At 46.0% G+C, this 6,873-nt stretch overlaps 1 long non-coding RNA gene across 1 annotated transcript; it reads right to left on the minus strand.

The window, feature by feature from the left end:
- Positions 1–1,655: 1,655 nt before the first annotated feature.
- Positions 1,656–6,544, minus strand: LOC104828377. Its single transcript, XR_774013.1, has 3 exons — positions 6,461–6,544; positions 6,355–6,357; positions 1,656–2,158 (listed from the first exon to the last, which is right to left on the minus strand). It is a non-coding gene; the product is annotated as an uncharacterized LOC104828377 (long non-coding RNA).
- Between the last annotated feature and the right edge of the window lie 329 nt (positions 6,545–6,873).

Consider the following 6,873-nt stretch of genomic DNA (forward strand, 5'->3'; position numbering starts at 1 on the left):
TTTTATTATCAAAAGTAGAAAATAATACCAATAGGATAGAATGGAAGAAAAAGGCAGAAATCAGGCAAGCACTCGGGATAGGGTTGCAAGAATAGTCACCACCATGGATCCAGTGGCGTCCCATTGGTTCTCAATCTTCAATTCTTTGGTGGTAGGTGCACGCCATGGCTTGTCTCCACGGTCTTTTATAAGCTCGAGACAAATAGTTCACACTTCAGTCTCTTACACCACCCCATGACTCAAAAATTGCTTCAGGACCCATGGCGGTTTTGAGAAAAGATAGTTACGTAGAAAAGGCCAGAAAAGAGCATTTCATACAATCCATACTACCGATGGCGTGGTTTGATGGACAGCATGAATTTGTTTAATACCATCAGGTGAAACAGTAGTTACAAATTGCATATTAGTTACAATACGTTGAATCAATTGTATAAAACATGGAATGATACATGGCAAAAACAACACCACGGCAAAACCACATAACAAGTAAAATAGGATTCGCTTGACCCACGGGCCACCTGGGAGCCAGGGAAATAAGTCAATGTCCCAGCCTTTCCATGTCTGGACAGGAACGTGGGCTAGCTTCCGTATTCCCGCGGTAATTTGTTTAACAATTTTACCACTGTCATCAATTTTTAAGCAACAGTTAGAATCATTTAGTTTACCGCAAACACCTCCTTCTTTGGCTAGCAGGTAATCGAGAACCATGTGATGTTGGAAGATTGCTGTTCGCATTTGGGTAGCCTGATCTGCCAATAGATCAAGGGTGTTGGCTGTTTGGTTGGTAATAATCTCTAACACGTCTTGCAGCTGAATGATGCAATTTAGATTGTAAATAGGTTCTCGAGCACCACTAACCCCCTTGTTGGGGTTCCAGGTGGCAGGTCCATAATGTTGTACGATACGTTGAGGGGTCCACTCATCTTTGCCCCAGGTTTGACCACTTCCACCTGCCACAGAGGTATCAATGGACCGCCGATATCGATTAAGATCATCATACACCTTAACACCCAGTCCATCACCTTCATTCTCCGGGAGCAGAAAAAACAAGGGGTGAATTACCCCCACATAACACACTCCAGTCCAATTTGCTGGTAACAGTTTGTAGGCATGTTGGCCACACACCCAATAGTGGCCCTTTAAGGCTCGGGTACCATTTTCAAACAAACCAGTGGGTGTCCATGGTGATTGGAAATATGTTGTATTATCTACTCCTAGAGGATGGTTTGATGGACCATTCATCAACAATCTGTCCATGGCTTTTCCTACCTCCTCTGTGGTGCCCCAACAGATAGGAAGTCCATCCGGACCTATGTTCAAATGTCCCTGACAGTCTTTATTATCACTTGACCACCAAATTTGAGTCCCATCAGGGAGCCAGGAATATGTCTTATCAGTGAATTTGCATTTCCAGGCACCAGAACCATGGTGCCAAAAGCAGGTAACATTAAGATGGTTATTAGACTGATTAGCGGAAGACCAAAAATTGGAAAACTGTTTCCTGTGCCCTGTTTGATTCACCCAAGCCCACCCGGGCCAGCGAGGTACAAAATTCGAGGAATGGGAACTAAAGAGGCTACAATACATCTGGTAGCCTGCATTGTGTGAAATAGGGTCCGAGTTTGTGTTTCCTGAACAATTAATCGGTCTACAACCGTCAGTGAGGCAATGGTTGCCATAAGTATAGGTCCAGTTACATTTGATGTTTCCCACAGGGACACCATCTTTCTGTGTTTGGTTCAGGCAATATTCACCTTGGGCTGGGTATCTTATTGCCCAGGGCTGCGTGTCTTCACCCCAGTAAGAATCATTTTTTACCTCACTGTAATTACTCACTAACCATTTCGGGGAAATAGGGACAGCAGTCCATGGCCAGCTTTCCAAACCCAAGGGTCCACCACATACCCAACAATTAGTCAGGTTAAAAGTGTTGGCCACTTGCTGGCCTAAAACAATAAATTCATTTTGCCACAACGAGCCGATGAGGGGGGCACAGGAGTTTCCCCAAATATTAAAGGTGGCGACAATGGTCAACCAAAACAACGTCTGCGGTGGTATGCCAAACATCCTATAAATATTAACAAAGCAATCACCGACAAAACCATGCAGACAGTCAGCAGGTTCATGTGTTCCTTCAGGCAGGCTCCAGAGTCTTCACCTGGAAACGAAAAAAACCCAGACTCGGTTCATTCTAAGGAAGCGGAAACAAATTGTTATTAGAAGGATGGAATAATCTACCTGGTGTTGATCTTATGTTCTTTTCCATAAGCATCCTTTGCTTTCCAACTATATTTATTCATTGGGGTTTCCAGTACCAGAGGTACTGCCCCCACCGTGGGGAGTTCAACTAAGACTGGTTGGCCCAGAAAATGTGATGGATTTCTGGGATGATCTGGGCCATCTGGGGCTGGCATAATGGTTGGGTCCTTTGGGCAGAATGCTGTAATTTTCAGGCACCTGTTTACTCCCCAATGACTGTTAACACTAGCCACCACATCCCATAGCCGTTTGGCCCATCCTGGCTTATGTGGTTTGAGGAAGCACTTCAGTAGCTCATTTGTTCTTTCCACAATTTCATTTGCCTGTGGATAATACAGAACATGGTATACCCATGAGATTCCTTCCTGGGTTGCCCAGTCGTGCACTATTTTAGCAGTAAAGTGGGAACCATTATCCAACTGAATCGACCATGCTTTGGGGAAGGTGCCAAACCACTCTTTCAAAGCTTTCACTGTGTTCTCCCCAGTAGCTCTGGCAAATGCTTCAGCTTGGACTAACCCTGACACTATCTCTACTTCAACTAACACATAATGCTTTCCTTCTGATTTTCAGAAGGGACCAATATAGTCCACTTGCCAGGCCTCCCACAGCCCTTTCCCCTCCCTCAAGTGTAGGGGGTCACCTTCCAGGGGGTGTCTTTCCAAGCGGGTACGACATTGTTCACAGGCAGACACACAAGTTTTACATTCTTCCCTGGTAACTGGCCAACCTTGAGCTTGGGCCTCACAATAGAGATCTTTGATCCCCGAATGTTTCCTTTTTACACGTAGCCATTCTAACAATCGGTCCCAGTCTTCTGCTATTGGGGTGTTCTGGAGGGGAGCTAATTGGGCTAATTCACCAGTTTTGCCATTCCACCAACTAACAGGGGTGCTATCCTGTTGATGGGAAGCCACCCAGGCTACTGCAAATTTTCCTTGCCTAGCAATGGTTAGAGTATCTTGCCACTTTTCTTTCTGCCCTACAGGCATCCTGTTGACCTCCCACTCATTCTGTTCCCAGAACAGAAGCCATTCAGTACAGCCTTTAAATACAGCATAAGAGTCAGTATAGATATAGACAGGAGAGGTAGATTGGGCTTCATGTTGGAAAACAATCCGTACTGCAACTAATTCCCCTACTTGAGCACTACCTTCCCCTTTGGTGATTATTTGTTTGTCTGCGTCTACGCAGAGTCTACAGCTCGATATTTCCAAGTTCTTCCTTCTCGCTTAGAGAAAGCATCAGTAAACCAAACATTCTGCAACTGCTCGGAAAACGGAGGGGCCACTTGTATTACGGGAGGGAGTTCGGGTGTTTCTCTGTCTGGGCTCATCTCTTGAATGGTTAACATCTTGGTGGCTCCCTCAGACACTGTAAAAATGTCACAATAATGCTCTATCTGGGCATACCATTTCCGCACAGAGGCCCTCCGAGCCACCTACTGGCTGTTGCCGAATAGTCCATTCAGCCTCTCTCAAGGCTAAACTGACTACAAACCAACCCTCCTCCCAGGCTGTATATCTTTTTTCAGTGTCTTTAAAACTACAGGAATAGAACCCAATAGGTTGAATGGGTCCTTCAGGGCCCTTTTGCCATAAATGTATTGATAGTCCTGTCTTGGCAAATCCCCATTCAATATGGACGGGGTCTATGGGGTGAATGGGACCAAGAGCTTGGTGAGTAGTCGCTTCAAACACTAGCAACTGCAGTGCTGCTTTGTGGGGTTCAGACCATTCCCACTGGGCCCCTTTTCACAACAAGTCATACAGGTGTCTTGCAATAATTGAAAAATTAGGGATGTGTTTTGGAGAAAACACAAGTAATCCTAGTACATGCTGCAAATCCTTTTTTGACTCTGACATTTTAATCTGATCTAATGAGGAAAGGGTGTCTGGTAGAATACATGTCATTCCTCCCTTCTACCAAGTTCCTAAAAACTTTACTTCAGTTGAGGGTGTTCGTATTTTCTCTGGTGGAATTTTCAGCCCCAAACTTTCTAAGTGGGAAATCCTGAGTTATCTGAAATCTGAACTTTTTCTGTCTCATCCCCTCCCACAAGAATGTTGTCGATATATTGGTAAATGCTGACCACCTCCTCTGTCTAAACTACTAGCTCCTGCACTAACGCTTGATGGGCTAGAGTGGGGGAATGCTTATATCCTTGTGGGAGTCGGGTGAAAGTAAATTGCTGACCTTCCCAAGTGAATGCAAAGCAGTCTTGGTCCTCTGGTTGTAGGGGGACCATAAAAAACATATCATTAACATCCGCTGTTGCTATAATCAGGTGGGCTCATTCCTGGATTGTAGCTATAAGCTCAGCAACATTAGGTACCGCGGCTGTCAACAAACCGGTATTTGCATTAAGTCTGAGATAATCTGTAGTCACTCTCCACTTGCCATTAGGTTTTTGTACTGGCCACACCGGGGAGTTAAAAGGAGAGTGGATCGGCCACCCTGTTACCAACTTTTCTAATTTGTCTGTTGGCAGCCTGTCCATTAAGTCATGTGGGATCCCCTTCTGCTGTCCCTCCGCCCACAGTATATTATCTTTGTTAGGGATGTCTCTCCCTCCTGGCAGTTTGGTGAGGGGTGTTCTTTTATCACTGCCAGGGCGCAGAACTGTTTTTACTTCTGCTCACCTCAAGCCCCTGGAGTCCATTTTGGTGGCTGGAGAGTTAACAGGACCATACTTGTGCCCGTAATTAATTCCTGGGCCACTTCTCCCCAAGTCCACATTTTCCTACCTGGGGGTTGCTGGTGCACCAATCAGGCATGAGTCCTTCTAAAGCAGCTGCAACTCTCTCAACCTGGGGCATCGCCTGTATCTTTCCTTGTAATTGTATACCAATTGGCTTCAAAGAATCGGGGAGTCCCCTTATAAGGGGAGTCATTCACTCAGGATCTACCGGCATCATCATCAGGGACTCCTGTCTAGGCTCCAATTTTCGATCATACATCATCTGCAGACAAGCTGCCTTCTGCACACTCTCTACTAGTTGATGAATCGTCCCTGTAATTGCGAAGGGGTCCCCCCTCTCCAAGGGGTTCAACCCCCCGCCCAACAGGCTGCCAGTTGGGTTAAAGACTGGGGGGCGCGGTAATTCCCAGTAGTTAAAAACACTCCCGGTGCCCAGTACCCTTCTGCCTCCTTTTCAGTTAACAGAATCTGGTCCCTCCCAGACAACGATACTCTCCGCACATACTCTGTTTCTGACTCCTTAGGGGTTTGGCCAAATTCCTTTTTTAGTTTCGCCAACTCATTGGCAGTATAGGGGCCTCCTTAGTTGTAACTTGGGGGGACTGGTCCTGCTCATCATCGTAAACATACTCAGTCTTGACTAAGGGTCACGACAAAGGCAGTTCTAACTTCTCGACTCTCTCTTTTGCTGCCTGCAGGTCATCAAAGGGGTAGCCAATTTCTGATCTTGGGGGAATTCCCTCGCGGACAGTATCCGCAAGGAGCTGCTCCTTAAGAGCAGTCTGCAAATGTTTCACTTGGTTCTTTTCTGCTTCAACTTGTTCTTTTAATTCTGCCACTTGTCCCAGAAAGGACCAAGCGAGGTTTTGGAAGGATTCAATAATTTGAGATTCTGCAGTGAGGCAGCAATCCCTAGCCTCTCCTGCTGCGGCCAAACTGGCACTGAGAATGGCACAAACAATAGATTTTCCCTTTCCTGACTGCACTCTAGTGTCTTTCTGTTGAAGCGACCGTCTGATCAACAACGCTCTGCAGATTATGCCAATTTCCCTGAGCCCAGTCTACCCCAGGCACAGACAGTCACGCTTTTATGTTTTTCTAAAAAATCAAACAAAACTTCTTTCCCCAAAGGGGCAATTTTACTATCATTCATCTCGTATAAAGCAGGGAAGCAGTTGTCTCAGGAAGGCAGCACATAAAATATTAAACACAACACAAACCCTTATGTTCCTGAGAGGTCTCACGTATTTGGGAAACAGTATGGCACTCTCCTCTCAAGGGATCCTGTCTGTGATGCCAATTTAATGCCCTGACCCAATATCAGGGAGAGGTTTCAATATGATCCCAAGAGCGAGATTAAGACACAAACAAGGTCAAAGGCTGTATACCCAAACCAGCTTTTATTATCAAAAGTAGAAAATAATACCGATAGGATAGAATGGTAGAAGAAGGCAGAAATCAAGCAAGCACTCGGGATAGGGTTGCAAGAATAGTCCCCACCATGGGTCCAGCGGCGTCCCGTTGGTCCTCAATCTTCAATTCTTTGGTGGTGGGTGCACGCCGCGTCTTGTCTCCACGGTCTTTTATAGGCTTGAGACAAATAGTTCACGGTTCAGTCTCTCACAGCCCTTCAAGTCTAGTTCAAAGCTCTGTCAATGAGCCCTGCTAGCTCATGAGCAAAGACCCTCTTCCCCCTTTGAGAAAGGTCAGTCCCATCCAATGCCAGCAAACCTGGTACCACGTAGACCATCCCATTACTGAAGATGGTCTGATGGACCACAGGATGAGAAAAAAGGCCAGGGAACAGGACAAAGGGGAGTAACAGGACAGCAAGCTGGGCAGGGGGACACAGTGAGAAATGATGCGATAGGCAGTGGTATGGAGATATACAGACAAAAAGTTAGAAGGAGGAG

The sequence above is a fragment of the Haliaeetus leucocephalus genome, unplaced genomic scaffold (genome assembly GCF_000737465.1).
Source record: "Haliaeetus leucocephalus isolate CR32 unplaced genomic scaffold, Haliaeetus_leucocephalus-4.0 Scaffold153, whole genome shotgun sequence".
Classification (NCBI taxonomy): Eukaryota; Metazoa; Chordata; class Aves; order Accipitriformes; family Accipitridae; genus Haliaeetus; species Haliaeetus leucocephalus.